A 12751-nucleotide genomic window follows, 5' to 3' on the forward strand; every position below is an offset into this window, starting at 1 on the left:
CATACACTGTGTTGTTTGAAGCATATACTCTTATGTAAAATACAACTTAATATACTTTACCAATGAAAGTTATGTAACTTTTGTATAAATTTTAAAGAGTACTAAAAAAGGTAAAATTATAACTAAAATTTTGAAGAATTCGTTTTATAGCTATAACAGCCATACAGATAAAAATATTCAATTCAGTTTTAGTAGTATATTCAGAAAGGAAATTTAATTTTACGGACACGATATGTTAATACTAAAACCAAACCATTTAGCATGCAAAAATAATGGCAATCAGAGAAATAACCAACTAATTTCTATAGACAATTCTAACGGTCGTATTATTTGACAGTTTATCACATCTTCAATAATCACCTACTAAAATAATGAAAAACAAACAAAGAAAGAGGAATTAGTTACGGAGCGAAAACAATGAACAAATAAAAAAAAAACAAATAAACAATTAGTATGAATAAAATTAAGTCATCTAACTATTCAAATTATAAGAAAATTACATACCTTGCATGTGGTCCAAAGATGTGAAATAACTTTTTTCGCAAAGTCAAATATGAAGAACACTACTTGTGGATATTGTCAAATTTCCCCATAGTCATTTTAGTCTTCTTTTCATTTGTCCACCATTTGGTCTTCTCCTCCTCCCACCTCTTCTTTATCCCTACAAGAAAATACATCACAAAAATCGATAGACTATGAATAAGAATTGTAAAGAAATACTAAAAATTAATTTACTGAATGAGAATTACGACAAATAAAATCATCCACAATTTTTTTTTAAATAGTCCTAATGCACAGCCAAAAATGAACAACACAAGGGGAATAGCTTACCCAAAAAGAGAAGAAGAATAAGAAAATATATAGGTCACGTAATAGAGTATCAAAAGGCAGAGAAATGAAATTTATTGTAATTATCAGTTTCTAATTAATTATCAAGAAAAAAAACGGCTTTACGTTGATTATTATGAGTAAGTATTGTTGTTATGTGGATCAACAGAGGGTTACTTGGGAATTGGGATTAATTAGTTGTATGTGGAATCACAGAGGGTTAAACGGCAAAGCTTATTTAAGGCTTTTGTTAATTCAATAGCTTATTTAGGGCTTTTCTTAATTCAATTATTTAGTATATTATGTAGAGAAATGAAGGCAAAATTGTCAAAAAAAGGAGAAAAAAGATAAATGTCAATAGAGGTCATAGAGATGTGTCACATAGGATTGTTTATGCCTAGCTTTATATTATATATAGATTAGCATGAAGATGTCAACTTATGTTGTACTTTGGGAGACTCCTAAGGTGAGAAAATGCAACTCGAGTAAATTTTTAGATAGGTTTAAATATTGCAAGCAAAATTCATAAATGGTTGAAGAGTTGCTTATAGCTTCTAGAAACCATCAACATTCAACCATATGTTGTTGTGTATCTGGCAGGGTGGATTAGAGGGTTGATTAAGGGTTCATATGGACTCAATAGTTTTCGTCCAGACTCCATATATACTGAAATTTTTACTAAATAATTATAAATATTTGACTGTAAATTTAATTATTATTGTAGTATCAATTTGAAGTTGTTGGAGGAACCCATAAACTTTAAATCTTGGATATGCTTTTATTAGCTGTAAGCCTGTAAGTGGTGAAATGTTATGGCTAGCTTGATATTGTCGACGGACAATATCCTTCCTTTTATATGCCTTCTATTACACAAAGATAAGTATTGTTATAATCTACAATAAATACATGAAACAGTCATTATATAATTACTTAAAGTAAAAAATTTATGTGAGACAGTTCACATATTTGAACATTGCACCTTAGAAATTAAAATTGAGATAATGGTAAAAAACATATATTCCCTCCGTTTTAATTTATATGAACCCATTTGACTAGGCACAACATTTAAGAAAGAGGGAAGACTTTTGAAACTTGTGGTTCAAAATAAGTCTTGAAAATTTGTGTGGCTGTAAATCATTCATAAAGTGAATTTATTTCAAATTAGGAAAGAGATCATTCATTTTGACACGGACTAAAAAGAAAATAGGTTCAAACAAATTGAAATAGAGGGAGTATGAAGTATTACTTTTTTTTGTGAGTTTTCGAACTATCATGTGTTTGCGTTTCCTACGTAAACTATCACCAAGTATTTATCAAAACACCTCTCGACTAGTATATGATGGTGCGTGGTATACACTTCCTTTCTTTGTTTAAAAAAAGGCACTCCACACGGATAATTAAAGGAATGAATTAGAAATTAAATACAAATTAGGAGATAATGATAAAAAACACACCTAAAGTATCATTTATATGATTATAAAATATCTCACTGAGGGTAAAATGAAACGTGTAAAGTTAATTATTTTCAAATATAAAAATGTAGGATTCTTTTTTTGAATGAAATAATAAAAAAAAATAGTTTCACATATACAGAGAGTTTGTACAATGTATACTTTAAAATATGTATTTATTTTTTAACAAAATATGATATTGGTCTGCGTAAAGGGTTATTTTGGTCAATCTAATAGTTTCAATACATATATGGCTAATTTCTGCATTCTCTTTCCATATTCTGTCCCACATGGTAACACATATATTTCCTTTCCCGTAATATAACTTGCGCTGTATTAGTTTTGCGGAAAAGAAAAATTTAAACCAAGCAGCATAATGATTTTTTTTTATGCCTAAAAAAAAAATATGCAAGTTTATGTGAAAAAGTAAAAAAATAAAAAATAAAAAAATGAAACCGCACATTTTATAAGACAATGTACACAATTAGCTTCTCCATTTGTCCAACCAAACGTCACCATAGCTTATTCGGCCATTGGTAATCAACTCTTTTGATCAATATCAAAAATCAACACTTCCTGTTTTGGAATCAACAAGATGAAATATTCTGTGACAATTTCACTAAATTCATGTCCATTTTCATGTGCTTATTAGCTAAGCAAGTCCCAAGTCACACCAAATTCTATAAAGCTATAAACACTTCAAAAAGAACACGCCATAAGAAACAAAAGCTCGATAGTCCCCTAAACATCGGTGTTAAAACATAATCACAATGGAGCCACCAAGAGAAGAAAAACTAGAATAAAACGAACGTCAATGAACTTTGTTAAATGCAAGTCCAGTAGACAAACTTTCTGCTCAAATAAACCATGTTTGAAAAATCTATCTACAATATTGAATGGGGCACTAAAAACGAGTAACAGCGAAAGCCCTTTCAGACAGCAGCTGGTTGATCCTATATACAAGCACATCAAAAAGGGAGATTCATGTACACAGAAATACCTCGTTTTAAAGTCTGCTCAGTTCTTGCATTTCTGTCATTAAGTGAAGATGTTCCAATGGTTATCTGACGGTAAGACTTGTTTGATTTTTTCGAGTGTCTTTAGAATCTCCAAGAACGAAGGTCTCTTGTTCACATCTTTAGCCCAGCACTGCTCTACCAACCTGCGTGGAATTGGTTGAAGGTAGCAAAAGCAGAATCAAGTTCCATCTGATTATACTGTTGGCTTATTAGACACTAAAAATGTGCATGATAGGACAGGAAAATAGGGAATATAGTCCCAGCACAAATTTAAGGAACATAAAGTGCCAACGGAAAAAAAAAAATGTAACTTCAAACTTCATTTCACGACCCTTAAGCTGTGAGGTCTAACATGATGCGTCATGAAATTTTTAAAAAGCTATGAATGATGAATTTATCAAGCTCCAAACTTTACTTACTCTTTCAATTCTGGGGTTAGACCTTTTGCCCTGAACATCGGCCTGTGTCCTTCAGCCACATATTTTGCTGCATCATATGGTTCATAGTGTGACAGTGGTGGATCACCCTCTAGCATCTGCACCATGTTCATTATTCATTGATCAGTTTTATTTCACTCTCCCATTCTATCTAAGATCTAACTGCTAGAAGCCATCAAGATTAGTATTACCTCATATAAGATCATTGCAAAAGAAAAGACATCAACCTTCTTGTCGTATTTCCGGTGCTTGAAAACTTCAGGAGCCATATAACGGTCTATGGGTTGATCAAGATATTAGAAAGAAATAACACCATTAATAAAATATGTTCATGTATGAAAGGAGGTAAACAATTACTCACAGCTCCCAGTCTCGCCAGTCATTTTATAAACATCATGGGAATTTTGAACCCTTATTAGCCTGCTCAATCCAAAATCTCCAACTTTCAAATGGTCAGCACTGGTGTTGACAAGGAGAACATTCCTGGAAACATTACCATAACATTTGGTTCTCGATACACAAATTGCAATGATCAACCAATAACAGAACCATGCAGAGAAATCAGACCTGGGCTTTAAATCTCTGTGGATAACAACATTTGGTTCATTGTGAAGATAAGCCATGCCTCTGCCCACATAAACATATAGCCTTACATGAGAAAACTACATATGAAATGCAAAGTGATTCGTATGAAATGTCAGGCGATACAGTATTTTCATATAAAATGGCAAGACAAGACACTACAATAGAAAACCTTATCACAGGTCAGAATGAGCTACTCATAATAATGACTATTTTTTATGTATGCATTTCTCCCCTAAAACCAAAGTAAAAAGCTAGCTAACTATAAACAAGGCAAGTTTTAGACAGAAGGCAAATTGCCACACACTCATTTTTTTTTTCTAACTCTTGCATGATCCTTAAACAGTTACAAAAATCTGTACAGTTGAATATACGCCAATAAAATGCAAATGCTGACAGAATGCTATAAAATTAGAAAAGATAGAAGCATCAAAAGTTTGTTCCTGTTCAGGTTAGTTTTCGAAATGAAATTTTGATAAGTAAGAAGAGGATTTATTCGAAGGGGAGCCTTGGCGTAACTGGTAAAGTTGCTGCCATGTGACCAGGAGGTCACGGGTTCGAACCATGGAAACAGCCTCTTGCAGAAATGCAGGGTAAGGCTGCGTTTATAGAACCTTGTGGTCCGGCCCTTCCCCGGACCCCGCGCATAGCGGGAGCTTAGTGCACCCGGCTGCCCTTTTTTTTTCTTCTCTTTTTTTTTTTTTTTTTTTTTTTTTTAATAAGAGGGTTTATTGATGTATACCAGAATTAGCTTTCAAAATGAATTATCCATCATTTTTTTTTTTTATCAAGTAATAAATTTTATTAACAACGGGCAAGAAAATACCCGTATACAAGGAGTATACCAAAAAGTAGAAAACCTTACAAAAGGATATGGTTTTCTACAAATGAAACCTAATATTCTATCCCTACAGGAACCTCAGGTGCACCAAAAATAAATTATCCATCATAAAACCAGGGGCATCAGATATACACTGTCACAAAAGCAGATAGAAAGCTGGAAGGTCCTGGAGTTCAAATAAGTTAAGACTGAAATCTTGTAATTCATCAAGATTACCTTGCTATATCCAAAGCAAAATTAACTGCTGTAGATGGACTAAGAGCACCTTTTCCCTTGAGGTACTGATGAAGGTCACCCTACAACAGAATAACTGCATGAATTCAACATCCTTCACAAGCTAGAGAGAAGAATTCAATATTCAATTTACATACAGAAAGAATAATCACACACCCCCCTCAAGTATTCAGTTATTAACATTAAGGGCTTCTTCCCAGTAACAGCTCCAAGAAATTGCACAACATTTGGATGACGGAGCTTCACCAGCACATTTACCTCATGTCTAAAATCCTGACTGTATCAAAAGAAAAGCAATATTATATTTCAATCCAAAAAGGAAGTAAACCAGTATAAATAACAATTGAATTAGCATATAGCAAGAACTTATACAGTAGGATCTAACAGCCTACATATTTACAACTATCTGAATCTGTGTTTAACTGTTAAGCTTACTAGGGAATAACATTTGATAGATTAAGAAGGTTGACAGCCTTTAGTAAATTATGGAGTACTTCCTCTTTCACTTTATTTCCAGGTCCTCGTAGAAATTAACATAGTTAGGTTACAACTTTATTCTTTGAACGCACCATAACATTTTAATGATAACTCCACAAGATACTTACATCACCAGTTGATCATCTGAGAGGTTTGGGAGAATGCGCTTAACAGCTACAGGTGTTCCACGCCAACAAGCTTTTAGTATTTCACCAAAAGACCCCTATCGATATCAGCTCTCATTAGCGATGATGAATATTAAATAAAAAGAACCATATTCTCGCAGTTAAGGAGAAACTTGAATCAGAAGCAATTTAAGTAACTAGTAAAGCAAATATAGAATTGGTAACATGAAAAAATAATTGGTTGAAGCAGCACTGGACAACCAACTGCGAAGATAACAATGTTGTCTGTGTGTTCTCAGGTGACGATATCAATAGCACAGTTATAGGGGAATGCAAATGGCCTCAAACATAAAAAGTACAGTCTTTCCTATTTAGGTGAAACTTCCTGTGGGATACATAAAATGCTCGTAATACTTCAGAACTAGAAAACATTATATACTATATTTAATCAAAAGGCAGAGAAAAGCACCTAATAGTATTCAATACAATTCAAAAGCTTCATCATAGGCAAAATATTTTGAAGCAACTAGACGCGAAGAAGTTAGCTTATACATTATGATATCAGATATAGCTGCCATATTCTTTGTGAACAAACATCTCCACCGAAAGAAGTAATGGTTCACATAGTAGGCATAACTTTGGTAAAAATTGTCACTTGAACGAGACACTACAAATTGTATTAGATTAACCATCATTACGAGCAAATAACTATTTTAATTGACAAGATACTCAGTGAGTGAAGCTACATGAAATCGAACAATTTCAACCTCTAATAAGCTTATTCACACCTTCCCAATCATTACTGAGTTTGAGAAATCCAGCTCAGTAGGATCAATCTCCCAGTCACACTTCTTTGGCAGAGGAGGTGGAACAGCCCTTGGTTCAAAATGACTTCCATCTTGCCCCTGCAGCATTTTCACAAATAATTATAGCCAGCTGGAAAACAAATCAACAGATGTCAAAGAATGGGTTTGCAGATTTAGGGGGCTGGGGGAGTGATTTCCAACATTACGAGAAGCATTCTTTAAAGTGCTGGAAAATGAGATAATGTACAGAAAAGAAGCGTACGTGGGGGCACACTAACACTATATGTGTGTGCATGTATACACACATATATACTGCACACATATACACACACACACACACACATAAATATATGTATATATAACTTATATGTTGTTATATATATGATGTGTCAGATCCAACTTCCAGGTAATCCAAGTACACAAATCACTTATTTCCTAAATGTCGGCATTCTTTCACACACTTAAGCAAATGGGCAGCATATCATGCCATCTATATACTTATTTGCTGGGTCATCAAGTAGCGTTCATTTTCCTACCATGAGATAATTATGGCCATAAATGATGTGACGGGTAAAAGAATGTGGAAAATACCATGTGTCACAGAAAATAATCAATCACAAGGTTAGGAGAGCAAATGAATCTATGAAAAAGAACCATTACAAGATTAATTAGTTCATATGGTTTTTGTTACATGAGCACCTAGACCTTGATGGGAATAGTTCTAGCAGCCAGGTAAACATCATACCAAAGGTACTTTATCCTAATACAAGTCGAAAGTTTAGGTGTTGAAAAATCACTAGGCTCCCAGATTGTGTACTCCCTCCGGATCAAAAAGAGTGTCCACTTGGCCTTTTTTTCTTGAGTCAAAAAGAGTGTCCACTTATCAAATCAAGAAAAAATTAAGCTTATCTTTCCAGATTTGCTCCTATTAAGTGCTATGCGATCAAATCTCAATACCTTTTTAATTAGGGGGAGTTTAGTCAAATTACCTATTTTTGTCTAGGAGTTAGTATTTTCTTAATAGGTGTGCAAATGGCTAAGGGGACACTTTTTTTGATCCGGAGGGAGTAAAACATTAATGAGACATCAAATCTATCAAATGTCGCCTGAACAGGATAAGCAAAAGAACTCACATAAGATAGGCCACCATATGACTTCAACAACTCGATCATGCCATGTTTCTTAGCTCCCTCTGCATCAGCTAAAGGCTGTAACCAATAATAGCATAACCAAAGGGTGAATCTATTATAGGACCAGAAACTCCACAGAAAAATCACGGTCAATATATGCATCCACATATACACAAACATAAATATCTTACAAGAACAGAGATGTCGAGGAGGGAATTAAGTCTGTTAAGGAGTTGGACAACAAATCAATTAAATTTAACTTTTCTCATAAATGACCACTGTGTCGCATCGTGGCAATAGTTTTCTCAAAGCTCAACACTCAACTCTAGTAATTAGTGTGTCACTTGGTGCATATTAATATAACTTTTTATTTGAGAAGTTAATATAAATATTATTTGATTCATCTAAAAATAAAGTGAAGACTCACATTGATTGATGGAAGCCTCAGTCTTGAGCTAGCTTTCGAAGTTGAATTAGGTATGAGGTTCATCTCTCAACAAGGTATTAAACCATACCCATTCTTGTTCTTGGTTTACCCAATATGTTATATTGTGTATGCTCCACAAGTCCACCCCTTGGAGTGCAGGGGTGTCCAAGTGTCTCATATTGGTGGAGAAAATGAGTTGCTATGCTTAATATGGTATAACATGGTATCAGCGCTACACTCATGAATTTTTTTTAACCAATATTAGGCCCCTATGTTATATTATCTAGTACAGGATGTCTTGTCCTAGGCGCGTAGGGGGTGTTAAGTCTCTCAAATTGATTGAGGGAATAAGCTATTGTTTCTTCTATTTGGACAATCCTCACTTACAAGCTAGCTTTCGAGATTGAGCTAGACCTATCGTCTATTTTCTAAACAGAAATAAATAAAGATTTTCCACTGAATAAGAGAACATTTTGGAGGTAAAAAAGATTCTGTTGATTATGTTGAAGTAGCATATATCTGTATGTGGGAGTTAGGAGAAAAAGGTGTTTGCCTCTCAACATCCTTTCTTTCTGACTTGGAAAATATGGGAAAAAAAAAATCAAAAATAAATTAGCAGGTTATGTACTTCTATTCATTTTATAGAAGTCTTTTTTAACTAATTTCCTCTATATATGTGTGAGAGAAAAAAAAAAAAATTGGAAAGTATTTTAACTATATATTTTTTTTTTTTTAGATAATCGTGGTGTCTGGGCCAGATTGCATGCACCTCGACTAATTCCACGGGGTACTTGCCACCTCCCACCTCCCACCTCCCACCAGCAATACCCTATATAATTCTATGCACTACGGCTAGGATAGATGGAAAGAAATTACCTAGTGTTCTTTTGTCTCTGATGGAGTTCGAACCTGAAACCTCATAGTTCTGTACAGTTTTGAACCCATATCTTCAGAGAATTCAAAATCCTTAAGTGCATTAAGTTTAAATTCTTAAACCGAGTTTGACCAAAGCTTAGTCAAATAAGAATAATTTATCAAATTTCTTTTGTCTCTACTGGATTCGAACTTTGGTCTTTATTCCAGCTTCATCCACATTTAGGCCACGACCTACACAAGGTTTTTAAACTAACATTTTGAGAAAAGATTCTTACTTTTAACAATTGTAATAACATTGTCTTAGTAAATTAAGTTAGCGTTCAGTCTCCCAGATAGCTAAGGGGTCGTTCGGTAGGATGCATGAGGAAAATAATGCATGCATTAGCTTTTGGTATTACTAATCCCTTGTTTGGTACACTTTTTCAACATCTATGTATAACTAATACATAACAAACCATGATATTAGCAATGTCAAGGCTATTAATGCATGCATAAGCATGGTTAAAGACAAAATTGCCTTTGAAGTCCCTCACAGCAAAAGAATGTGGAGGATATTTTTGTAAATAAATAACTTTTTTAGAAATTATGCAATGCGTGTCATTTTTAATGCACCACACCAAACAGTGGATAAGAAATAATCTCAGCATAACTAATACAGTCAAACCTCTCTATAGCAGCATCGTTGGGTACGAAATTTTTCAGCTGTTATAGCGGATGGTTGTTATACACCTATAACAGCATTGACAATTAAATAATATTTCGCTGTTATACGCAAAAAAGATGCATAAAATCTAATTTTCATTTTTAATTGACAAATTCTAAGCTTAATCACACTTTGTATAATGAAGGAAAATCGTTTAATAATGAAAATATATATATTCATATAATATTTTTTATTGTAATAGTTTATTAAATGATCAAATATTTGGTCAAAATCTCTACATTTATTATTGATAATCATAGATATTCCATTTTTATAAAGATGGTTAATTATTATATTACCATAAAAAGAAGATAGTTGTTATATGGGGGGTAATTTTACAAAGAGCGTACTGTTATAAAGTTGGTTGTTGCTGTTATAAGTGAAATGTTGTTATAGAGAAGTAAAATATAACATAAAAAATCGGTTCCGCAAAAAGTTGGTTGTTATAGAGAGGTATTGTTATATGCGATTGCCATTATAGAGAGGTCTGACTGTACCAGCATTACTAATACACTTTATCTAGCACTATCCTTATAAGCTCTACCAACTCACTCGCGCTTTATGTAATATTTAAGCTTTATTTTATTTATCGAAAAGGGCCTAAAATGCCCTTGAACTATGGGATTTGGTACAAAAATGCCCTCTGTTTATCTTTGTGCTCTAAAATGCCCCTGCCGTCAACCTATTGGGCCTAAAACCGGCAAGGGCATTTTTGTCCCAATAGATGAATGGAAGGCAGTATTGTACCAAATCCCATATTCAAGGGCATTTTAGGCCCTTTTCCAAAAAAAATAATTAAATTTTTTATTTATTATGTGGCACGTTTTAATTGGTTAGTTTTAAAATTAACCTAAACTAATTATATCCCAACACAAAATTCGGATCCTCCTGTAGCACCCCGACATAAAACGGTGATTGTAGCAACTTCCGTCCCCTCCGGTGGGCCACCATAAATGTCCGCCGTCCTTTCCTCTATTAAAACAACCCAAAACCTCCATTAAAACCACCACTGTAACAACGCTCATCCAAACGGCCCATCGAGCCACCATTAAATAGCCAATATTAAACACAATTCTGAGTGTGTGAACATACGGTAGATAGCTAAAACTTCTCATTATCATTTGCAAACATAAATTAAACAAAATTTTACACAATTGTGAGCGCGTGAACATACTGTAGATAGCTAAAACTTCTCATTATCATTTGCAAACATAAATTAAACACAATTTTACACAATCGTGAGCGCGTGAACATACCATAGATAGCTAAAACTTCTCATTATCATTTGCAAACATAAATTAAACACAATTCTATACAATTCTGAGCGCGTGAACATACGGTAGATAGCTAAAATCTCTCAATCTCATTTGAAAACATAAATTAAACAAAATTTTACACAATTGTGAGCGCGTGAACATACCGTAAATAGCTAAAACCTCTCATTATCATTTACAAACACAAATTAAACACAATTCTACACAATCCTGAGCGCGTGAACATACCGTAGATAGCTAAAACTTCTCATTATCATTTGCAAACATGAATTAAACACAATTTTACACAATTATGAGCGCGTGAACATGCCGCAGATAGCAAAAACCTCTCATTATCATTTTCAAATTAAACACAATTTTAATCAATTATGAGCGCGTGAACCTACCGTAGATAGCTAAAACTTGTCATTATCATTTGCAAACATAAATTTTACACAATTGTAAGCGCGTGAACATACCGTATTGCTCCATCGATCCTGAGAATTAACATCAGCGCCATATTCAATCAAGCATTTAGCAATATCAATCCAACCATGAAGCGCAGCAACATGTAACGGAGTTCGATTATCATAATCCGTAGCTTTAACAAGCGTACCATCTTCTTCTAGAAGTTTCCTAACGGAAACCTTATCATTTTGGTGCGCGTGCCATAAAATTAACGATGTTCGACTCACTCGCGCTCTCTTTTTTCTTCTTATTTTCCGACGATGTCGCCGGCGGTGAAGAATCGCCGGAACTGCTGCCGGCGGTTCCGCTCATTGGATGTGTACACGTAATTTTTTTAAGCTTTTATTTTATTTATTTATTTTTCGTAAATTTTGAACCATAATTTAATAGACTCCAATATATCTTCTTCTTCTTTTTTTTTTCTTTTTTTTTTGGTGAGAAAAAAAAATACTAACACTGTTTTTAGATTTTTTTAAAAAAAACAATTACTACCTGCGTTTCAATTTTTGTGAATCTATTTGACTCGGTACAGAATTTAAAAAAAAAATAGAACTTTTGAACTTGTGGTGTTAAATGATTCTCATATGTTTTGTGTGGCTATGAATAGTTGTATAAAGGTAAATTATTTTTAAATATAGAAATGATTCATCCTTTTTGGCACGATTATTAAAAAAATAAGTTTACATAAATTGAAACAGATAGAGTATAAAAATTATATAATTGTTTTTCTTTACACTAATATTATGCGTGGATACAATTGTAACTGGTTTTCTCTTTTTTTGCTTTTTCTATTATTCTCTTAGTTTCAATTTATATGGCATTTTTTGAACTTCGAGATTCAAATAAGTATTTCTCTGACTGGAATTTTTCATATATATATATTTTGAATTGTCATCATTGCTACTTATAATATTTTTAAGCAATTTCTAAATATGTAACTTTTATTTCAAAAAAACTTGAAGTCCATGCTCGAATTCACTGTAAAAACTAAAACTATTTAACTCTCGAAATTTGTGTGCCTCGTAGAGGTGCATTTGAGTGGCTATTTCAATTGCGTGAACATTCTATGATGCAAAAAAAAATGAAATTTATTG

General features: G+C 33.3%; 1 pseudogene; it reads right to left on the minus strand.

Annotated features, from left to right (window-relative positions):
- Positions 1-3052: 3052 nt before the first annotated feature.
- LOC132626081 (serine/threonine-protein kinase VIK-like) lies at positions 3053-12029 on the minus strand (annotated as a pseudogene).
- Positions 12030-12751: the final 722 nt, after the last annotated feature.

This window comes from Lycium barbarum, chromosome 2 (genome assembly GCF_019175385.1).
Source record: "Lycium barbarum isolate Lr01 chromosome 2, ASM1917538v2, whole genome shotgun sequence".
Taxonomy (NCBI): Eukaryota; Viridiplantae; Streptophyta; class Magnoliopsida; order Solanales; family Solanaceae; genus Lycium; species Lycium barbarum.